Raw genomic sequence first — 24,965 nt, forward strand, 5'->3', positions numbered from 1 at the left:
CCCAACCCCACAAAGAGACACACGCCCAATCAGTGCCCTGTACAAGCAAGGACTGTGGGTGAGAGGGTACAAGGGGGTGTCCCAACCCCTCACTGAGACAGGATTTCTAGCCCCTCTCTTTGGTTTGTGTCATTTGACTTTGAAATGTAAGTTGACTTCTGATCAGGGCAGATCTCAGTTTTATAGGACCTTGTGTAAGAATAAGCAATACAAAATAAGGAACACAAAATGAGACCTAGAGTCTTAGAAGGGGCCCGTGCAACCAGAGGGGCCCCAAAAGCTTAAGTGTCATTGGCTTCACAGCAACCCTGACTGTGGTCTGATTCCTTTAAGATCCAGAACAACTGCTCCCTGTACCTTAAGTAATTATCATTTAGAATAAAGTCAGAAAATTGCTTGCTGTCTGTTTATTTTAGAATCAAGCAGCCACTGTATAATTTGAATTTGAGATAGCATTCTTAAAAAAAAAAATTCCCTTCGCAATAAAGCACCAGATTGAATGTCCGATGAGTCACAAATGCCCTTCTGGAAACAGCTGCATTAGAGGGACTCACTTAGAAATCATAATTTTCCTTCTTCCAAGGGTCTCCCCTAGACCCTGGCACAGAATCACCCTGCTGCCTGCTCTGGTCCTCCCTTCCAGGCTCATCCCTGTTCTCATTCCTGGTGTAGCAGATCGCTTCCACATTTACTGTGTCACATCCAGCATCAATGTTTTTAACTCCAAGAATTGTTTAGAAAATTGTGTAGAGGCCGGGCGCAGTGGCTCACGCCTGTAATCCCCGTACTTTGGGAGGCCAAGGCAGGCAGATCACCTGAGGTCAGCATTTCGAGACCAGCCTGGCCAACATGGTGACACCCCGTCTCTAGTAAAAATACAAAAATTAGTCAGGCCTGGTGGTGGGCACCTGTAATCCCAGCTATTCGGGAGGCTGAGGTAGGAGAATCACTTGAACCCGGGAGGCAGAGGTTGCAGTGAGCCGAGATGGTGCCACTGCACTCCAGCCTGGGCAACAAAGAGCAAAACTCCATCTCAAAAAAAAAATTGTATAGAAATTGATTAAAGCAGAACCCTGAAAGATGGTGAGTGATTGGCAGGCAATGAGAGGAAGTGTCATGTTGTCCGTTGGCGACATTTGCAAACTCTCCTGGTTTAAAGTGATTCCAGAGCAACTTTATTTCCATAGTCTGTGTTGCACTCAAAGTAAATATTAATTCCATTATGCCATAAACTTTTATTTATCATGACAGCAAGTCATAAAGTTCTCTTACTAGAATATAGCTTCTAAATTGCATATCATAGATGAGATACAACACACACATTGGATTCTAGCAGCAATTACCCACCATCCTTTATGCAAGTCGGTATTAAATGCACTTTCTAAATATGAGTCACAGTCTGAGCTTATGCAGAAAATCTTCCATGGCTATTACCCAGGAGCCCAGAAATATGACGTGAGGGTGACAGAGGAGCCACAGCCAGCAGGGGCCAGACACAAGGATCAAAGTGCACCTAGTCACCCGGCAGTAATTCATCTGAAGCGTTCTTTGCATATTACGGGTCTGACTTTTTAAATTGTGTAAATTGCTCATTAGAAGTGCCTTGTAATTGCCTTACCCTGTGGTATTGCGAGAGGTGTAGATTTTAATTATTCTTTTTTGATTTGTAGTGTGGTTTGACTTTTTCAGGGTGATAGTTTGGAAAAATACAGATCTGCTCTAGTTGTTGTACCAAGTGAAAATAGACGGCTCTGTTGATCAACTTCCTTGACTTTGTGGTGGAGCGTACAAAGGAGTCTTATAGTTTCCCAGCCCTTGTTGATGACTGAGGGGCTTTGCCCGTGGGGCCTGGGGAGGATGCCTTGGGCTCAGCCAGCCCCTCGGATGACTTGTGTGGAGCCTGGCAGGGTGTTTATAATGGATGTAACCACATCTCGGGGGAGTCTGCTCACCTCTTCCCCACAGCATGGATAGGACATAAAAAGCCAAGGCCCAGTCATTGTCTTTGAAGACTGGGACAGACATGATGAGTGCTGGGGGCGCCCAGGTGAGGGTGCTCCTGGGAGGCCTGCTGCAGAGACGCTCTTCTCTCTAGCCCACTTCTCGAGGGCAGCCTGGCCTCCTGCTACCCAGCAAGTGCTCTCACTTCCTGCAGCACGGAGGCCTCCACCTGTCCAGCCCCACCCTAAGCCAGGCTGTTCTGAGCTCTGGAACGGGCTGCAGGCTTTCCCAGGCCCCTGGGCCTGGCCTCCTGTCACCCAGCACGTGGAATTGATGAGTTGTGAGACCAGAGCTGTGGCTTCGGGGGTAAACTTCCAGGACTCGTTCTGGCTCATCTGCAGCCACGGATGAATAAAAACTCGATCAGGACGCTGGTCCTTGAAAGGCAGCTATTTTAGGACTCACTTTTGGAAAGGCAGGGGATTCTTTTTCCAAGACAAAATTATGCATTTGTCAATACAGCAAAAGCATCGACTGCTTTCTCTTTGGTGGGGATGGGGGGTCTCTTGCTTTAATCATTCTCCATCAGAAAGCTTTGCTCTTTGAAGCCTGGCTGGCATTGGGCTTCTGTGCATCTGCCCACAGAGACATGCTCCTCAATCCCCTCCCGCACCTGGCCCCACTCTCCCTTTTTGGAGCAGCTCACCTCTCGCCGACAATAATGGGGAGAGCCTTTGTGAGTCTAGGAACGGTTTTATCGTAAAGCCCCCAGCCCATTTCCTGTCTTTTCATCACCTGTTTTATGCATGTGGCATTCTGTTCCTGGCCAGATTTCTGTGACATGAGAAATACCTGAAATATGGGCTGCCATGGTGGCTGTCATTAACCAACCACTAGTTGTGCCTTTATAAATTTTTACACACTGCTAAATTATAAATATGCAATGCTGAGAGTAATGAAATATGCACCTCTAATAACTGCAGTTAGAAGATTTGTAATTCTGCATGCACGTGCCGTAAACTGGGAGGAGTTGGGGGGCTTCATCTGTTTCCCATTTGGAGCCCCTATTGTGCTTCTCCCCATCCCAGAGTCCCTCATGAGGGTCTTGCATCTCAAGGGGACTCTTTGGGGGAGCCTCTCTCAGGTATTGGGCTTCCCTGCTTGATGCCTTTTCTTTTGTTGGTCACATGGATTCAATAAACATGGTTCACTAGCACCCACGATGTTTCAGACCTGTGCGAGGCTGGCGATCCGCAGCGGAATTAATCTTCCAAATCATCATTTTGGGGAGATGAACAAATCACCAGGCAATGACAGTGCAGTGCGATGAGGGCCCAAGGGGAAGGGTACCCAGGTGCCGTGGGAGGCTAGGGTGACCCTGAAATTCTGTAATCTCTCTGTGTCTGTGTCCTCATTTATGACTGAGGACAGTACCACCGCCCTTCCTCTTGGTGCTGCTGGGAGCATTATACGAGTTACGACATATAAAGCATTTATTTAGAGTGGTGCCTGGCATACATTAAGCACTCACTAAACATTAACTAGTATAAGCACCATTATTATTACTTGACTTCTTCCTGTCTTCTGCCTCGTAGTTGAGATGGTGCCTAGAGCACTCTCTTCCTTCTTAAAGAGCATGGCTTCAGCACCACAAGCTTTGAATTAAAGAAACATTGCATTTTTGTCCGAAACAGAAATATCTTGTCTTTATATTGATATCAAAAACAATCTATTATAAAAATGCAGACAGTATAAAACTGTATAAAAAGTCCCCCCTAAATCCAATGTATACATACACACACGCACAAATATTTTTATGAAGCTGAGCTATACTCTATGTCTCGTTTTTAGCCACAACTATATAGTGGACATAATTTATGTTATACAAATTAGTACATTTTACCAGCTGCAGGTGTTATTTTCTTACCCTTTTGTTGGACGATTACATCGTCTCCATTATTTCATTGATCCCACAAGTATTACTGAGCAGCTGCTAGAACCTAGTGTTCTGGGTGCTGGAGCTGTCCTAGCCCTTGTTGACGTACAGTCTAGAGACAAGGGATGGGCAGACACTAAGAACCAGAATATGTAGCATGCCAGATGGTTGTGAGAGACACAGGGAAAAACAAAGCAGAGAAGAGGCATGGAATGTGGCTGCAACTTTAAATCCAGTGGTCAGGGCAGGCCTTACTGAGATGACTGGAGAGCAAAGAGCTGAAGGGGTCAGGAGCCCTGTTGAAATCTGGGGAGAGGCTTTCCAATTACAACAGCAAGTGAAAGCCTTTGAGATCACAGGACAACCTGGACAAGCCCTAAAAGCTTTGTACTAAGGGAAAGAGGCCAGACACAAAAGGACACACACTGCATTCTATAGTCCTGCTTCTCTGAGATCTCAGAATAGGCAAATTCAGAGAGACAGGGATTAGAGTAGAAGTTCTCAAGGGCTGGGGGAGGGGAGGGAGATGAAGAGTTAATTGCTTAAAGGAGGCAGAGTTTCTGTTTGGGATGATGAAAAGTTTAGGAAAAGGAGAGTGGCAATGATTGCACAACAATGCAGATGTCCTCAATGCCATTGAATAGTGCACTTGAAAATGGTCAAAATGGGAAATTTCATGTTATGTACTTTCTACCACTATTTTTCTAAAAAGACCTTGAGATGGGAATTGGTATTGGATAGAATGAATGCGCAATGTTTAAATTAATGAACATTCTGTTAATGAATAGTTGTTTCTAGTCTTTTGTTATTACAAACAATATTTTAATAATATCTGACAATTATTTTATACATATATGTCATTTTACACTTACGTGACTATGTAAAATAAATTATAGAAGAGGATAGTTTAGATGATGGACTGTGTGACTTTTTATTTTCATGAATATTGACAAATTGCCCTCCATAGATGGTAAATTAAATTACATTCCAGCTAACACTATGTGAAATCATTTGTTTCCTCAAGCCCTTATCAAAACATTGTGTTATCAAAGCTTTTTTTTTTTTTTCAGGTCTAACATATTAAATGGCTCTTATAGTTTTACTTTGAATTTATCATATTAATGAAGTTGAACATACTTTTCTATTCAGAAATTTGCAAATCTTTGTATTAGATTGTTGGGTTTTTTTCTTATTGGTTAGGAGATGCTCTTTATATATTACAGAAATTAACTTTTCTATGATATATAGTAAATAATTTCTCATCTCATAACTTGATTTTGCTTTTTAATATTTTTCTAGACATTTAAAAAAGTGTAAGTAGCCAAATTTATCTCTTTTCTTTTATGATTTCTAAAATGTATGGCATAGAGAGGCCATCTCTTGTTCCAAAATTACAAAAAAATGCTTTTGGTATTTTAATACTTTTATTTTTTTCTTAATTTAAATCTCTGAATGATTTAGAATGTATTGTGTTAGAAGGGACAGTGTCAATATATTAGACAACTTTATTTTTCTTCTCCAGATAGCTGCTCAAGTGTTCCCAAACTATTTATTGAATCATCTACCTTTTTTTCTTGCTGGTAGGCATGTGCCTTCTCTGTTATATACTAAATTTCTAATTGTATTTGGATCTATTTCTGGACTGTCTATTCTGTTTCAATGAATTGTCTGTTTATCCACATTCGATTGCCACACTCTTAATTATTGTAGTTTTCTAATACATTTTCATATTCATGAAGGAAGTCCACCTTTATTCCTCTTTTTCAGAATGTTCTTGGCTACTTCTGCTAGTATTTCTCAAATAAACTTTTGAATTAGACTGATCTAAAATGAAACAAAGCAAAAAACACCCACCAAACCCCAGCTGGTATTTTTATTGTAGTCCCACCCTTACCTTACCCTGAAACCTATTACCACTGATCTGTTCACCAACACCATAGTTTCGTCTTTTTGAAAATGCCTTATAAATGGAATTATACTATATGGAAACTTTTGAGACCAGTACTTTCATTCTGCTCAACGTTGCCATTCATTACTTTTTCATTGCTGAGTAATACTCCACTGTATTCATGTACCAATTTGTTTATCTGCTCCCTGGATATATAAGTTTGGGATGATCATGAGTAGATGTTCTACAAATATTTGCATACAGGTTTTCATGTAAACAGTTTTCATTTCTCCAAGGGAAACACTCAGAGGTGGAATTGTTGTGTTAGATGGTAAATGTATGTTTAACTTTGTAAGAAATTATCAACACATTTTTATTATTTTGATTTTGTGTGTATTTTGTTTTTTGGCTGTTTTAATAGGTGTGTACTGGTATCTCACTGTGGTTTTAATTTGCATTTCTCTAATGGCTAACGATGTTGAACAACTTTGCATGGGCTTATTTTCCATTTATATATCCTCTTAAGTGAAGCGTCTGTCCAAATTTTTGTCCGTTATTTATTGGGTTGGTTGGTTGCTTGCTGTTGAGTCAGATATGTGATTTGCCAATATTTTTAACTAGTCTGTAACTTGTCTGTTCATTATCTGAAGAGTGTCTCCTAGAAGAAAAGTTTTACAATTTCGATGAAGTCCTATTTAGCGATTGTTTCTTTTATGGATTCTGTTTTTGGTTTTATGTCTAGCAAATATTTGCTTAACTCCAGGTCACAAATACTTTCTCCGACGTTCGCTTTAAAAAAGTGTATGATTTTACATATTGCACTTAGATCTAGGATCCATTTTGAGCTAACTTTTGTATAATGTGTGAGGCTTAGGTTGAGAGTTTTCTGTTTTTTTGTTTTTGTTTGCATTTAGATGTCTTATTGTTCTAATACCACTTATTGAAAAAAAAAATCTCCATTGAATTTGCCTTTGCACCTTTGTCAAAAATCAATGGTCTGTATTTGTGGAGTTTATTTCTATTATGTCTCTTCTGTTCTATTCATTTTTGTGCCTATGACATCACCAATACCACATTGTTTTCATTACTGTAGGTCTATATAGGTCTTCAAACTGGTTAGTCGAATTTCCCAAAATTTAGTTTTCTTTTAAGAAATTATTTGGCTATACTAATTACTTTGCCTTTCAATATACATTTTTGAATCAGTATGTCTATAGTTACAAAAAGAATCCTGCTGAAATTTTTATTGGTATAGTGTTATATCTATAGATCACTTTGGGGGAAATTGGAAACCTTTCCTATGCTGAGTTTTCCAGTACGTGACCACAGTACAATCAGCTCTCCATATCTCAGATTCTACGTTGGTGGATTGAACCAACAGTGGATCAAAAATATTCGGAAAAAAATAACAACAATAAAAATAATACAAGTAAAAAATACAGTAGAACAATTATTTACATAGCATCTACATTAGATATTAGGTATTATAAGCAATCTAGAGATGATTTAAAGTATATGGGAGGGTAAGCATAGGTTATATGCAAATACTATGCCATTTTATATAAGGAGCTTGAGCATCTGTGGATTTTTATATCCACAGGGGTTCCTGGAACTAATCTTCTGCAGATGCCAAGGGACAACCATGTATCTCTCCATTTATTTAAATGTTTAAAGAAATTTTGTATTTTGTAATTTTCAGCTTATAGATGCTATATATATATATATATATATATAAAATTAGTTTTTTACCTAAGTATTTCCATTTTTGAGCTATTTTAAATGGCATTTTTAAAGAACTGGCTTTCACTAATTCATTGCTAGTATATAAAAATACAACTGAATTTTGTGTGTTCATCTTGTATCTTGTGACCTTGCTAAACTCACTTGAGTTCTAGGGTTTTATTTTTCTGTAAATTTCTTAGGATTTTCTGTGTGGGCAATCATGTTATCTGAAAATAGGGACAGCTTTACTTTTTGCTTTCCAGTTTACAAGCTTTTATTTCTTTTTCTTGCCTTATTGCACTGGCTAGGGTTTCCCTACAAAGCTTATGTGAGAATGGACAGTTTTGCCATGTTCCTGATATTAGAGGGAAAACATTCAAGTCTTTCACCATTAAGTATAAAGTTAGTTGTAGGGTTTTTTTGGTAGATGCCCTTCATCTGGTTGAGAATATAATAATGTTTTTTCTTCTTCTTTAGATTCTTGACATGGTAAATTACAATGATTGCTTTCTGGATATTGAAGCAGCTTTGCATTCTCAGGATAAATTCCATTTGGCTATAGTATATTCTTCTTTTTATATGTTGCTCAATTTTATTTTCTAATATTCTGTTGGTGATTTTTGCATTTCTGTTTCTGAGGGATATTGGTTTACAGTTTTCTTTTGTGGTACTGTCTTTGGTTTTGGTATCAAGATGTTACTGATCTTATAAAATGAGTTGGGAAATGTTCCTGCCTCTTCTGTTTTCTGGAAGAGATTGTGTAAAATTGATACTATTTCTTCTTTAAACGTTTAGTAAAATTTGTCAGGGAAACAATCTAGGCCTAGAGAACTTTTTCTTTCAGAAAGTTTTAAACTACTAATTCAATTTATTTAATAGTTACAGGACTATTCCAGGTTTTTTTTTTTTAATCTGGGTGCATTTTGGTAGTTTGTGGTTTTCAAAAAGATTGGTTTATTTCATCTAAGTTGTAGAATTTATCTATGTGAAGTTGTTCACTGTTTTCCCTTATCTTTTTTATGTCTGTGGAGTCTAATATCTCATCTCTCATTTCTGATATTGGTAGGTTTTATCTTCTTTCTTTTTCCTTTGTTAGTCTTGTGAGAAATTTATTAATCTTATTTATCTTTTTAGCAAACTGGCTTTTGCTTTCATTGATTTTCTCTATTTTTTTCATTTTCAATTCCATTCGTAATTCATTCTTATTTTACTATCTCCTTTTGGCCTACTTTGAGCTTAATTTGCTCTTATTTTTCTGGTTTCTTAAGAAGGATGCTATATTATTGATTGAAACCTTTCTTCTTTTCTAATGTGAACATTTAGTAAGATGAATTTTCCTCTAAACACTGCTTTGGCTGTATCCCACAGATTTTGATACATTATATTTTTATTGTTTGATCAGTTAAAAAATTTTCTAATTTTTTTGACCTATGGGCTAGAGAGTTTTCAATTTTCAAATATTTGGAGATTTTCCTGTTATCTTTCTGTTATTGATTTCTAAATTAATTTAATCATCAGGGAACATATTTTGTAGATTTCAATTCTTTTGGTTATTTTAGGGTTTGTTTTATGACTCAAGACATGAGCATGGTGAATATTCCATGTATACTTAAAAAGAATGTGTATTCTGCTGATGTTGGGTAGAGTACTCTCTAACTATCAGTTAGAGTTGGTTGATGGTGCTATTGAGTTGTTCTATGACTGCTTTCTGTCTACTCATTCTATTACTGACAGAGAGAAATATTGAAGCTTCCAGCTATAGTAGTGGGTTCGTTTAGTTTTCCCTTCAGTTCTTTCAGTTTTTGCTTCATATATTTGAAACTTGTTATTATGTACATACATGTTTAGGATTATTATGTCTCTTTTATTATTAAGCAGTATCTCTTTTTATCACGGTAATTTTCTTTGCTCTGTAGTCTACCTTGTCTGATATTAATATAGCCATTCAAACTTTATTTTTCACAGCATTTGCACGGCATATCTTTTTCCATCCTTTTACTTTTAGCCTACTCATATCATTATATCTGAAATGCATTTTTTGTGAACAACACATCGTTGGGTCATGGTTCTTTGCTATTCATTCTGACAATCTCTGTCTTTTAATTATTGCAGTTAGAACATTTTTATTCCTTTGTTTTTGTTCGTTTCCTCTCTCCTACCTCCTTTTATGTTATTTGAACATTTTTTAGTATTGTATTTTACATATTGTGTTTTTTTACTATATCTCTTTGCATAGTTTTTTAATGGTTGCTCTACGGGTTACAATACATTCTTTTTGCAATCTACTTAGAATCAATATTTACCACTTCAAGTGGAACATAGCAAGCTTAGCATCATACAGATTCCTTTACTCCCTAACCCCTTATATTTTAGTTGTTTTATATATTATATATATATAGAAAACCCCAGTAAGGAATGTTATAATTTTTGCTTTCAACCATCAAAAATATTTTAAACTACTTGAGAATAATTGTCTATTATATTTACCCAGATCTTTATTAGTTCTGTTGTTCTTCCTTCTTTCTTGATGTTCCAAACTTACTTCTGGTATCTAATTCTCCTTCCATCTGAAGAACTTCTTTTAGAAATTTCTTAGAGCAATTCTAAAGAATTAGTTGTCTGCTGGCAACTAATTCTTTTAGTTTTCCTTCACATGATGTTGTCCTAATTTTACTTTCATTCCTGAAGGATATTTTTGCTGAATCTAGAATCCTGAGTTGACTGACAGTTCTTTCTTTCATCACTTAAAAAATGTTTCACTTCTTTCTGGCCCCTGTAATTTCAGAGGAGAAATCTGCAGCCATTCAAATCATTGTTCCCTTATGGGGTCAATAACTTTTTTCTGTAAAGGGCCAAATGGCAAGTATTTTTGTCTTTGCAAGCCATACAGTCTATATCACAACTACCTAACTGTGCCATTGTCTCACTAACACATAGATACTGCATAACAGAATAGTTATGGTTATGTTCCAATAAAACTTTATTTACAAAACAGGCAGTGAGCCAAATTTGGCCCAAAGACCATAGTTTGCTGACCTCTGCCTGGAAAGTAACGTGTCATTTTTCTCTGGCTGCTTTCAAGATTTTTCTTTTTCTTTTCTTTCTTTCTTTTTTTTTTTTTTTTTTTTTTAAGACAGTCTTGCTCTGTTGCCCAGGCTGGAGTGCAGTGGCACGATCTCATCTCACTGCAACCTCCACCTCCTAGGTTCAAGCAATTCTCCTGCCTCAGCTTCCCAAGTAGCTGGGACTACAGGCACATGCTACCATGCCTGACTAATTTTTGTATTTTTAGTAGAGATGGGGTTTTGCCATGTTGGCCAGGCTGATCTCACACTCCTGGGCTCAAGTGATCCACGGGCCTCAGCCTTCGAAAGTGCTGGGATTACAGGCATGAGCCATTGTGCCCAGCCAACAAGATTGTTTTTCTTTGTCTTTAGTTTTCAGTTTGATTCTGATGTATCTGATTATGGATTGCTTAGATTTATCTTGTTTGGAGTTCACTGAGCATTCACATGTGTAGGTTTATGTCTTGTGCCAAATTTTTGAAGTTTTTGATGATTATTTACTCAAATATTTTATCTGTATCACAGTCCTTTTCGTCTTCTTCTAATATTCCAATAACACAGATATTAGGCCTTTTGGTATCATCTCACAGTTCCCTAGGCTCTGCTCATTTTTTTCAATCTTTTTTATTCTCTCTTATTCAGATTGGATAATTTTTATTCAAGCTCACTTTTTCCTGTAATCACCATTTGGCTCTGTAGCCCACTCAGTGAGTTTTCTGTTTGGGTTATGGTAATTTCAGTTCTAAAATTTCCATTTGGTTCTTTATATTCTCTACTTATTTTCTGAAACATTTCATTTTTCCATTTGTTTTTAGAGTGTTTACCCTTACTTCTTGGAACATTTCTATAATAGCTGCTTTTAAGTCTTTGCCAGATAATTCTACCATCTATGTATCTATTTCTATGAAAGTTGAGTTTTTTTTTTTCTAGTTGTTATTATGCCAGCCAATTTTGGATTTTATTCTGTGCATTTTGAATATTATGTGATGAGACTCTAGGTCATGTTGAGATCTAAAGGAGAATGTTGACATTTTTGTTCTCATAGGTAATCCACCCAGGTGGGTTCAGGCTGCAGGTTTCAGCCTGAAATTTTGTGGACTGTGCTTTCAAGGTTAGTTCTGTTTTCAAAGCCTTTGTTGTCCTATGTGTGGGACCTAGAGGCTGTCCTGTGTGTGAACCATACAGTGGCCAGTCTGGGGTGTGGGTGTAGTTTATCCCGTAGTTCATTTCTCAAAGTCTTTGGCATGCTGTTAGCATCAGATCCATGCATATGCTGCTTGGGGTTGAGCCCAGGAGTTTATAAACAACTTTATGAGATTTTCCCTCTCCACCATCTCCTTGGGCCTCTCTTTTTCAGTCATCTGGCCATAAAGCTGGGATTTTAGTTACCTTGGTCAGTTGTACAGATGCCATGACTGCACCCACATCTGGGACCACAGCAGTAAGTTAGAGAGAGGAAAGAAAGCAACATGAGTTCTCCTTACCCCCTTGGGATCAAAGGTCTAACTATTGGTGAGAGAGTTTCCCTTCTTTCATGATTTTAGGCACCTGTGGGCCTCACTGTTGCTGCCATCACCACCCAGGATTGCCTGGGGGCTGCAGTGCAAGTGAATGGATAAAAGAAAAAAACAAAAACAGGGGATTTCTTCTGCTCTCTTTGAGTGTCCAGAGGCTGTTTTCTTGCTCCTTGAGCTGCAACCAGAGCTTACCGTGGCTCTCTTTCTTTCTACAGTCCAATTCCCAGTTTCAGGCTGCCTGGAGTCCAGACTCAGGGATGAAAGAGGAATAGGAAGCTCGTGGCTCTTTCAGGGGTGTTTCTAATTCTGGTCTTCCTCCTTAATTTGTGTGCTCCTATGCACCTGTCAATGTCCTCAGATTTGCTGCTTCAACATCAATCCAGGTTTTATAGCTGCATTCAGGATGCTCACTCCATCTTGCCTGGAACCAGAACTGCTTCCATATACTTTTGCTCACTTTCCAGGTGCTGTCCTCTCTGTTCCTTACTGACTTTCAGCAGGGTTTGTCCTCCTTTGGGCTGCTTCCAAAAGGGGCTTCTTTTCTTTGATGGCTTTATTTATTTATTTTTTCCACTTCCTTCCTGAGCTCTGCCAATTCATGTTTTATTCCCCTTTGATGTGATTTTGTGCCTTTCCTGAGCTTTTGTGTCTCTGCTTTGAGTTTTTGTTTTAAAGAAGCACTTGTTCATTATTGTTTGAGGTTGTGGTAGTGTTTGGTCAACAATTTTTAATGGCTCCATGACATTTTCTTGGTGAGCGTCCTACATTTATTTATTTCTATCTCATTACTCCTTTTTTTCTGTATGTTTATACTAATTGGATTATGGTTCCTTTCCTGTGATTCCTGTCTTTCAATAAAGTGGATCCCACTCTCCCACCCCCCAGAACTACTATGTGAAGGAATTTCTTACGGGTTGTGATCTAGGGTGGGGCTTCTGGCTAACATGAATTTCCTCTGAATCATAAAGATCCTTAGACACAGAGCTGTGTGTGTATTTGTGAACCTTTCCCTATCTCCAGCCAACGGAAATCAGCAGCTGCAGAGACAATACTACCAATTCAATTTCTCTTCTCTACCATCTCCTCTTTCCCTCTCCCATATCCAGTTCCCTGGAACAGCCTGTGAGTCCTGGCGGTACTCTGCTGCCAGTCTATGAATCCCGTTTTCGTTTTTCTGAACAGAAGCTTGTTGGTTTTGTGCCTCGGGGCATGTGCTCACTGTTTTGATGAACTACACTCCACGGCTTCGCCTGAGAGCTGCAGCGGTAGACGTCCTCGTTAGGGATCTTCCTGTAACCCTGTTAGACCTTTATTGCATTGGTCGGCCCTTCTCCAGACACTGTTAAAAGAGATTAGAGATAATTTCTGGACATCAAACCTAGAATTGGTATTTTTCTTTTTCTCCTTAGCATTGGGGCAGGGGTAATTTCCTGGAGGAAAAAGGAGTAACATCATATTTACTCCACTATATGAAAGGCAGAGTTTGGGTATATTTATTTTTAAAATATGATACATATTATCAAATTGCCCTCAATAATCTTAGATGTCCTTATAATTTTCTTTATAAATTTAACCTGATGTACTAGGAAAGAAGTACGTAGGGAGACAGACAGTGCCTGTGAAAAGGCTGGAAGGCAGGTTTGGAAGGCGGGCTACTTAGCTACAGCCATCGGTCATCCTTGGAAGGCAGCAAGAAAGCAGTGCGGAGAGGGCACATCAGAGCTCTCAGAGGCACAGAAGGGCCACTGAATTCAAGGATTACATGTTTTGAAGACAGTTTTGCATCAGGAATATAAATTCCCACCCACAGCAGGCCAGGCAATCAACCCTAAAAGTCTTAAGAGACGATTATTTGCAAAGGCAGAAAGTTCATCCCCCGGGGAGGGATCCATTCCTAGGCTGAACAACTCAGTTACCAGCAAGTTCTCACACAAATGTGAAGTCTACTTGCCAGTTACTTTGATCACTTGGTGCTGTTCTCCCATCCAGAGCACCCCTGGAATCTGTTCCTCTCTACACATAGGGCAACCGTTTGAGTATTGAAGCAGGGTCCTCCAGCGGATGAGCTTCCCCAAAGCCAGCTCTGCAGAGGACAGCAGTTCTGGGCGAGCACACCCTGTATTATCTGGATCAAAGGCCACAGCTCCCAGTGTGGGACATGGAAGGGGTCCAGGGAGGACCTTGCAATGGGAGCCCCAGGGTTTGGGATTTTGGATGCTCTCAAATGTGTCCTTGTGGGTGGAGAGAGTCCATTTGCGTTCCATGTAGATTCATGCCCTGTGTATCATGGTGCTGTTTGTGGTTCCCAACTGCCATCTCCAGTCCAGGCATTATTAACTTTTTATCATGGAACCTGAGTGTCTTAAGTGATGGTTCCCAATAATTCTAAACCAAGTGAGCAAATAGGCTGTGATGGAAGAGACAGAGGGAGCTGTGAAAAAGAACAAGAGCAGAGCTTTTAAATCACCATGCGACAAATGGAATCATGACTTAGGTTTCACAATTGAGGTGGCTGATTTCATGTGCTATTGACAAATCTTTCACATTTCTGACAGTTACAGATTTCCCCCTCTGGAACATAAAGTCTACATTCATGGAGGTCAGCTTCAGGTGCACCAGCCCTAAGGCCTGACAGTACTTTGCTGTGCATCTGAGATCTGCCAGAAACAGCCTCTGACCACCAGAAAACCTAACTTTTCTTCCAAGTCCCAAAGAGATTACAGAAGTTTTAATCATCCTGGGACTGTCTCTGGCTGAAGGATAGATACGATCTTGAGACATTGACAAGAAGAATGATTAGATTCAGTGAAAAAGAGAGCAGGGATGAGGATGTTAAAGGGGTTTTGACTCAAGGGTCAGTAAAGGGTGCAGAGAACAAGAAGAGTGAATGAGAACATTCTTGGAGGTTCAATTTCATTGCCCCTTCTCCTGGAAAGCAATTGGCAGCTGCTGACTTGCAGAGCATCACTTGGACCAGGGTTCATGTTAAATCTACCCACGCACCTTAGGACTTTGTGCAGCTGGAGAGGGGGTTGTTCGGGGCTTGGAGCTGCAGAAACATTATTCCTGTTGTCAGCTGGAGAAAATTGTCTGGATATAAAGGATAGGCCTTGGCCTGACTCTATTTGTGGGGGAGGCAGAACTTCGCTTGGCATTTTCTTTTCTATGCAAAGGATTTGAGACCTGAGAGAGGGAAGAGATGAGGGAAGACCTTTTTGCCTTCTCCATTTCTTTCCCTGAATGTAGACTGGTTCAGCAGCTCAGGGTGAAGCCTGGGAAACAGGCCTGGCTTTTACCGTGGTGAATCACTTATCGGCTGGGTCAACATGGACAACTCTTTAAACTTTCCTGAGCCTCAAATGCCAGATGTGGGTATTCTGTTCTGTAGGACCTTGTTTTTGTGTCCTGAGGCTGCCTTAACAAAGGATTGCAAACTGGGTAGCCTAAAAAACAGAAATTATGGTCTTATAGTTCTGGAGACCAGAAATACAAAATCAAGGCGTGGGCAGGGCAGACTTCCTCGAAGGCTTTAGGGGAGGATCTTTCCTGGCCTCTCCCAGCTTCCAGTGGCTGCAGCGATCCTTAGTGTTCTTGGCTTATAGATGCGTCACTGCACTCTGGTGTTCTCCCTGTGTATTTCTGCCTTCATGCCATCTACTTCTCTGTCTTCGTCCATTCTCATGCTGCTGTAAAGACACTACTTGAGACTGGGTAATTTATAGAGGGAAGAGGTTTAATTGACTCACAGTTCCATATGGCTGGGGAGGCCTCAGGAAACTTACAATCATGGTGGAAGCCTAAGGAGAAGCAAGCTTGGACCTTCTCACATGGTGGCAGGAGAGAGAAGTGTGGAGCAAAGGGAGAAGAGCCCCTTATAAAACCGTCAGATCTCATGAGAACTCACTCACTATCCAGAGAACAGCATGGGGGAAACAACCTGCCGTGATCCAGTTACTTTCCACTGCCTTCCTCCCACAAACAGGGATTATGGGGATTACAATCCAAGATGAGATTTGGGAGGGGACACAGCCAAACCATGTCATCCTCCCTGGGTCTTCACATGGCCTTCTTATATTGACACAAGTCACTGGAGTTAATGCTTACCCTAATCTGATATGACCTCATCTTAACTAATTACATCTTCAGGGCCTCTATTTCCAAATAAGGTCTCTTTTGAGGTTCTGGGTGAACATAGGTTTTGGAAGGACTCTATTCACTTGGTATGGATCCTTTGAAGATTAAAAGAGATAACACAAGTGAAGCAGCCAGCAGAATGCTTGACACACGGTAAGTACTCAATAAGTGGTATTTATTGCTGTTGCTGATGTTATTGTTGCTTGTACCATTCATAGAATCCTTTCTAGGTGGCTGTACTATTAACATCTAGTGTTCGTAACAATTCTGTTCATTCATTTAGTCACAGATGTTTATGTGCCCAGCAATCTGCTAGACTGGGGGATGCAGAAATGAAAGGCCTGGCCTTTTGTTTTCAGGGAGTTCACAATCTGGGGAGGAGGCAGACGCACACTAACAGACTGTGCTGAGATTCTCGGGAGGGGAGGGTGGCTGTGCCCAGATAGGATGGGAGGAAGATGCTCTGGGGGAGGCCTCCTGGACAGATCAGGAGGATTCTCAGAGGCTTTGAGCTGGAACCTGAGGGTTAGTTAGGATTCCCCCCATACAAAAGGGATACAGCAGTGTATGGGAAAGCGGCAGAGAGTGAGAGAGCGCCCATTTGTTCATTCAGTGGCCGTGTGGGGCCTCAACTTTGAAGCAAGTTCCGTCCTTTGTGCCAGGGGTGAAGAGGTGGTGCTGAAACAAACTGTCAAGATGTGGACCCTGTTCTTGGAACTGGATGGACAGGAACCTGCTGTAGGGAGCACAGCCCCTCTGGAGACTAATACTGTGAAGGGAAGGTGCTCCCTTGCCAGGGGTACAGGCAAGGAAGGCCTAGGACGAGGAAGGGATCACAGCAGGCCTGTGGGAGTAGGAAGGAGGCCAGGGCGAATCCCCAGGAGGCCTGTGGCCCTGGGACAGATCACCTGACTCTGATCTTCCCTGTCACTTAGTCTAGGACCTGGAAGCTGGCAGCAGCTTAGGTTAGTTAGCTGTTAGCTGTGGCTGTTGAAAGGATGACAACTCTATGATCCACCTGTGTGACATTGAAGAAGTCACTCAACCTCTCTGTGGCTCCCTGTTGTCATCTGCAAAATGGAAATGATGATAGAATCACTGTGAGGGTTCAGTGAATTAATACGTGTCTAGCGCATAGAACAGTGCTTGCCACAATAAACGCTGCTTACAAGTTTGCTCATGTTGCTATCTAAGCAAAATTCCCAATCAAAGGGCTTTTAAAATGAGCTGGCAATGACTCTTTGTTGGTGCTCTCTCAGTTGTACTTGCTGCCTTTAAACACAGGAGGCAGAGAAGATGGCACAGGCCTGGAAGCGGTTGAGCTGGATGACATCCACACGCAGGTGTCCTGTCTGAGCCTGTGCCCTGCGTCGGTGACCAGTCAACTGGCATATCCTGAATGGAAGACAGCCCTGGGCAACTTAACAAGGGGCTAGAGGGCATAAGTTTCAAAAATCTTTTTGGGGATATTTATAAGAGACACTTGGCATTGGTTAAAAAAATAATAATTGTAATGTGACCAGAGCTACAAATTAATGGTTTTCTCTCTTCCTGCCCTGCCTAGGGCACATTTCTTGATCCTTTTAAAGCCAAGGGGAGATGTACTTGCTTTGCCCATTGAGGCCCTCCCTACCACCCAGGCTCTGATGGTTCAGGTGCCTTCCCTACGGATGGTCTGGGGAAATGGGCAGGTGTGTGGAGCTAGCATGCTTGAAAGAAAGGGGGCGGGGGAAGATGACTGCAAGGCTGACGTCAGGGCCCAGTGTGCCAGTGCAGAAGCAGGGAGGCCCCATCCCTGGCTGGAAATTTACTGCAGCTCAGAGAACAGGCCTACATTCCTCCAAATAAGGCAGAAATTTTCCTGCATTGCTAGTTGTACAAACACAGGGAAGCACTGAGCAGTGGCAGGTGGCACTTGGAGATTTTCTGAATTTCAGGCATTAGATCAGCCCATAAAGGCTTCCCTGGGGTATGGTGGACTTGGTCAGTGACTGGTTGGCTGGAAGTCTCTCTCCTGGGTGGTTACCTGATATATAACGAATAAAATATAGCACTGGACAACTTAACAGGGAACGGGGGGCGAAGGCCAGTGAGTTTCACAGCCATTTCCGGGGGATATTTACAAGAGATACTTACCTTGGTTAAAGAAAAATGTAATGTGACCGGAGCTAAGTATTTTTTATTTTTCTCCTCCATCTTGGTATCCAATGAATCACAGCTAGTATGAGCTCTGACTGTATGAAAGGGGTTTTCTTAGTTGACCACTCAGCCAAGAGAGCTACCAGATCAGAATTCCATGGGAGAAGATGGTTGGGTTCCTCAGCTATTTTGGAGGATGACATAAAATATTGCAGAGGGAGAACCCTTCTCCTCTGCAATCAGACGAGAAGATTTTCCTCATTGTTCTGCAGGGCCTCACATGCTACCAATGAAAGCCAGCTCCCCGGTGTCACGCATTTTACTCATTGCTGGATCCCTAGGGCCTAGCACAGTGCTTGGAACATGCACGTGCCTCTGGGCATATTCGTTGAATGAATGAACGAGGGAATGGAGATGAGTGAAGGTGCACTGCTAGGGAAACTGGGAACATATGAAGGCAGCACGAAATCGTGTGTGTTAGAGTGAAAATGGATGACTGGAGTCTCAGCTTATTGAATTGTGGGTATGTTCATTCAGTCAGTCAAAGGATATTTTGGGAACCTTCTTATACCAGATACATTTCTTGCCTTCATGGAGTCCTCAGTCTAGGGGAGGGGGGAAGGCAGACACTGAATGACCAGCTACATGATTAATTACTTATGTACATTTGTGGTGGGCACTTCAGAAGAAAGGTGCAGGGGTGAGAAAGTGGCATTTACATGGAGATCTGAAGGAAGGCTGAGGGTGAGATAGTGATATGGTTTGCATCTGTGTCCCCACCCAAACCACATGTTCAGTTGTAATCCCTAGTGTTGGAGAGGGGGTCTGGCGGGAGGTGATTTGATCATGGGGGCAGATTTCCCCTTGGTGCTATTGTCCTGATAGTGAGTGAGTTCTCATGAGATCTGGTTGTTTATAAGTGTGTGGCATCTCCACCCCGCTTCCTCCTGCCCCAGCCATGTGAAATGCCTGTTCCTGCTGTGCCTTCTGCCATGATTGTAAGTTCCCTGAGGCCTCCCCAGAAGCTGATGCTGCCATGCTTCCTGTACAGCCTGCGGAACTGTGAGCCAATTAAACCTCTTTTCTTTATGAATTACCCAGTCTCAGCTATTTTTTATGGCAGTGCAAGAACGGACTAATACGGATAGTAAGGAGGAAACACATACTGGGCATCAGGATATAATCATTCATTCATTCATTCATTCATTCATTCAGCAAATAATTATTGAGCAGCTACCATCTGTCAGCTGCATTCCAAGTCCTGAGAAAATTCAACAGTGAGCAAAATAAAGTCCTTGCTCTCAATGAGCTTAAAACAAAGTGTAAAGTTTGTGCGTCTTTTGTTAGATTTATTCCCAAGGAGTGGATGTCTTTGATGCTATACTAAATCTTTTTTTTTCCTTGGCATACTAAAAATTTTGTTATTTATTCTATGGCTGCCAATACAGAGAAATGCAATTCTTTTGTGTGTGTGGGCCTTGTACCCAGCATCCTTGCTAAATTTATTTACCCAGTCTAATAGCTTATCTGTAGTACTCTGGATATTTTCTACATATACAATCATGTCATCTGCAAATAATGAAAGTTTTATTCAGTCCTTTCTGATCTTTGTGCCTTTGATTTCTTTTTCTTGCTTTATTACACTGAGTAGGCTCTCCCACCCGGTATCAAGTAGAAGTGGTAAGATGATTGTAGGCGTTCTTGTCTTGCTCTTGATCTCAAAAGGAAAACTTTTAATAATTCACCTTTAATTATGATACTTGCTGTAAAGTTTTGGTATGTATTCTTTATCAGATTGAGGAAGTTCTCTTCTATCCCGCTTTTCTCAGAGTCTTTGTTTTTTATTGCAAATGAAGATTGTTATCTGTTCCATATGAATGAAAATGTTTTCTGATTGAAATAGAAGAGATCACAGTCATCAAATCAGTTGGCCATATGCTATGTATCTGAGGCTGTAATAATCCGCTCTAGGAAAGACATCTGGCTGGTAGGTGTGATTGATCAGGGTTGCTACTCAGCTGAACTTACCATAGTCGATAGGCATCTTTCAGGATCCATCTGGTTTCTGCAGGGTCTACATTGGTGAATTAAAGACATGATGAGGGCCACCCCCCCTGCTTCCTTTCGATCCATAAGCGTGGCTGTCATCTCCACTATCCCCCTGGGCTGTGCTGTGTGTTTTTTTGCTATCTTAGCCAGCATGGTGAGAGGGATAATTTCAGAGACTTTTGCTTGCCTTTTCCCTCCTGTACCTCACAGACCAAGGGCCCAATGTGGGGCTGTACCAACTGCCAAGTAGGCTAATCCCAGTTACACTTTGGAGAAGAGGAAATGACCATCAGTTGGGCCCACAGGCTCAGTGGATCCATTGTAATGAGACTTTGGGCAGGACTCCATTTATTATCAGGCTCTTAATCTAACAGGGGGCCCACAATGACACCTGGGGACTCTGAGTCTCAGATCAACTTGGACTCTGTGCCAAATCATCCTCAAAATACCCAGGTCTTTCCCAATGCACAGTTACCCAAATAAATGGCAGTAAACCCCTTGGTGAAGGAATGTGGGAATAAGCTCATTGCATATACTTGCTGTGGAATTGCAGGGTCCTTTCTCTTGGGCACCTGCCCATCTCTTTTTCCAGCAAGTTGCAGGTCTAAAAACTGACTTGGGTCCAGAGATTGGTAAGGGATTGTGACTTTTTATGGAAGTGACTGTCATCAGCCTCCCAGGCATCCAACTTTGATTTCTTCTACTCAACAAGCTTGTCAGCTGCCCATCCATCTTACCCTGTGTTCCAGTGACCTTCTCTATAACACTCAGCAGGCCGTTGGCTGCCACTGTGACCTTGCTGCTCATTTTGGTAGTTGTGGCTCCTGACTTCTTTCTTCTTTTTTTTTTTTTTTTTTTTTGTGACGGAGTCTCTCTCTGTCACCCAGGCTGGAGTGCAGTGGCGCAATCTCGGCTCACTGCAAGCTCCACCTCCCGGGTTCACACCATTCTCCTGCCTCAGCCTCTCCGAGTAGCTGGGACTACAGGCGCCCGCCACCACGCCCAGCTAATTTTTTTGTATTTTTAGTAGAGACGGGGTTTCATCGTGGTCTCGATCTCCTGACCTTGTGATCCGCCCGCCTCGGCCTCCCAAAGCGCTGGGATTACAGGTGTGAGCCACTGTGCCCGGCCGGCTCCTGACTTCTGATGGTTAAATAGCCCTTACCGTTTTGGGGTCCTATTGCACCATGGCTATCAGCAAGTCAGGTTCTCTGTCAGCCTCTCCTTCTGTCAGCCTTCCATCCCTGGCCTGCAGAGGGGAGCCACCACTGAACTTTTCAGTGATGCTTGGCCCTGTCACTGGCACAATCCTTATGACCTTGGAGAACAGTGTGCACTTTGGTATTTCCTGTGGAACACACTCATCCCCAGGTATTCTGGGCATACATGGTAGATCCATTGTAGCATGCCCAAGCTCCTGGGCCCTTTAATCCCTTCTGCTGTGAGCTGTCAGGGCTTTTCTGACATCTCAGCATCTCTTTTTGCATATTTTAGGAGCCATCCCAGTAGAGAGTTCACAGCATCCCCAGGGATCCCTACCATGGTGTTAGACATCAGGAGAGTACCTCTTCTCTATCCAATTTTTTGGTCAGGCCCACTTGACCAGGCTTCCTCAGAGTCCATCCCCCCTTATCTTCCCTCCTTCCTGGTAGCACATGTTGGCTAGAACTTGCACCTCCTTCTCCTTTCTTATCAGGCCCAGCACCTCCCCTGCCGGGTTACACCACCACGTAACCCTAGGCCCAATAGTTAGTAGGGAAAGTGGGAACATATTTTGAGTTGAGGCACCACTTACCTTGCAGGGGAGAGACCTCTGCACTGTTTTCTAGAACAGGGGTTTGCTAGCTCTAGTAAGGGAGGGGTGGACGCTTCTGCAGGCCTGGAAGATTTGGAAGAGTCTGAAGAAGTCAAATTATTTGGCATTTGCACAGTTGTCCCTATCCCCTGTGTGGGGGTTATCAATTTTTTGAGCCTGGTGTCTGAGTCTGGCATAACAGACCTGCGTTGGTTGCCTGTCTAACCTTCTTTGCATCTCTGCTACTTGATCGGTTAGATCCTAGGCTTGGTGCTGGGCTTTATTGGCCCCACAATCGAAGGCTCCCTGGCTTTCTCATTTGCTTTCCAATTGCACGTTAATTGGGCTGTTTCTTATCTTTCTGTAAAGCAGAGGTCAGTGAACATTTTCTCAAAGGGCGAGATGGTAAATGTTTTAGGCTTACTAGCCATATAATCTCTGTTGCAGCTACTCTGTCTTTGTAGAAGGCAGCCAGAAATGGTATGTAAATGAATGGGTGTGGCTATGTTCTAATAAAACTTTATTTATAAAAACAGATGGCCACCTATGGGCAACTGTGGCAATAGCCATCCAATCCCATCATCCCAACAAGAATTCTCAGACACTGCTGGTGGGGATGTAAAATGCTCAAGCCACTTTCTGTTTCTTTTTGAGTCACACTTGGTTGTTTGCATTTTTCTAATAATTTGTCCATTTCTCCTAAGTTTTCAAATGAGTTGTCATAAAGACATTTATAACATTGCCTTATCTTCTTAATCTCTGTTTCATCTGTACTTATGTGTCTGTTTTGTTACTAATATTGTTTAATTGTACCTTTCTTCTTCTTCCCTTAATAAGAATTACCAGAGATTTGTCAATATCAGACTTTTCAAAGAATCAGCTTTGACTTAATTGACCCTCTCTCGTATGCTTGTTTTCCATGTCATACATTTCAGCTCCTCTCCTTTCCTTTCCTTTCCTTTCCTCCCTCTTCTCTTTCTTTCCCTCCCCTCCCCTCTCCTCTCCTTCCTCCGTTCCTGCCTTTCCCCTTCCCTTTTCCCTTCCCCTTCCCTTCCCTCCTTCCCTCCTTTCCTTCTACTTTTTTTGTGTTGACTCAATTTTTCCCTATGTGTCTATTGTTTTATTTTGTTCTATTTCTTAAGTTATTGTTTTTTACTCCTTTTTTTAAAAAAATTAACCTTAAAGTATATAACTTTTTTCCTCAAAGTACTACTTTAGATGCATCTAGAAGTTTGGGTCAGTAGCACCACTGTCACTTAATTCAATATATTTTCCGATTTTTACTTTTATTTCTTCTAAGATTTATGGCTTGTTTGAAGTATTTTAAAGTTTCCAAATATATGGGGAGGAGGAGATTTCCATTATATCCTGTTTAGAAAAGTCTTCCTCCAGATATCCATGTGGCTTGCTCCCCCACAGCCTTCAGGTCTTTGCTCTGAGTTTACCTTCTCAGGAAGGAAATCCAAACCACCCAATTTAAAATTGTAAAATTGTGCTTCCTCAGTACTCCCTACCCCCAGCCTGGGATTATTCTATTTCCTTTATTTTTTTTTTATTTTTATCTTTTTGAGATGAAGTCTCGCTCTATTACCCAGGCTGGAGTGCAGTGGCGCGATCTCTGCTCACTGCAACCTCCACTTCCCAGGTTCAAGCAATTCTCCTGCCTCAGTCTCCTGAGTAGGTGGGATCCTATTTTCTGTTTGTTTTTTCCCCTGCTACTAAAACACTAGAATGACCTCTCTAGAACATACATTCCTTTGAAAGCAGAGATGATTGTCTTCTTTTGTTCACTGTTGTAGCCTTAATGCACAAAGCACTGTCTGGCACTTAGTAGATCTTCAATAAATACCTGTTGAATGAAGGAAGGACACATTTATTAAAAATTTCCATCCTAATTGCCCTGTGATCATGCTTTGTGAAATATAGTTTCTCTCAAATTTGTTGAGACTTGATTTATGGTCCAAAATGTGTTCTATGTATGCTTGAAAAGGATGTATGTTCTGTGGTGCAATGCCCTGTGTGTTTGATCAGCTTCATTAATTGTGTTATTCAAATTTTTCTATTCTTCTCTTTTTGTCTATTTGATCTACCAAGCACTAAGACATGTATATTAAAATTTTCCCATTATGATGATATATCTGTCCATTTCTCCTTGAATTTCTGCTTCTGCTGTAGGTTGCTTTAAAGATTTTAAGGCTATATTGTTGGGTGTACACAAGTTCAGAGTTGTGACTTCCTCTTGAATATTTCATCAATATGGTGATCCTCTTTATCCCTAGTAATGCTTTTGGCCTTGAAATCTATTTTATCTGCTTTCTTTTGATTAGTATTTGATCTCTCTCTTTCCACTCTTTTATTTTAAACATTTCGTTTCCTTGTGTTTTCACTATTCCAGATTTAAATAGCATATATCCAGATTCTTAAAAAAAAATCCAGGCTTTCCATTTGTTCTGTTTTTTTTTTTTTTTTTTTTTTTTTTTTTCATGTGATTTTTTTCTTTCCTTCTTTTGCCATGTTTTCAATTGAGTTTTGTGTTTTTCCCTTTTCCATTTTAAAATGTCTGTGCTCATCCTGGCCAACATGGTGAAACCCTGTCTCTACTAAAAATACAAAAATTAGCCGGGCATGGTGGCAGGTGCCTGTAATCCCAGCTACTAGGAGGCTAAGGCAGGAGAATCACTTGAACCCGGGAGGTGGAGGTTGCAGTGACCCAAGATCGAGCGAGCCACTGCACTCCAGCCTGGGTGACAGAGTGAGACTCCATCTCAAAAAAAAAAAA

At 41.2% G+C, this 24,965-nt stretch overlaps 1 protein-coding gene across 16 annotated transcripts in view; it reads left to right on the forward strand.

The window, feature by feature from the left end:
- The window catches only part of CAMTA1 (calmodulin binding transcription activator 1), a 975,709-nt gene that overhangs the window by 513,866 nt on the left and 436,878 nt on the right, over positions 1 to 24,965 (forward strand). The window lies entirely within an intron of this gene.

The sequence above is a fragment of the Hylobates moloch genome, unplaced genomic scaffold (genome assembly GCF_009828535.3).
Source record: "Hylobates moloch isolate HMO894 unplaced genomic scaffold, HMol_V3 SCAFFOLD_9, whole genome shotgun sequence".
Lineage (NCBI taxonomy): Eukaryota > Metazoa > Chordata > Mammalia > Primates > Hylobatidae > Hylobates > Hylobates moloch.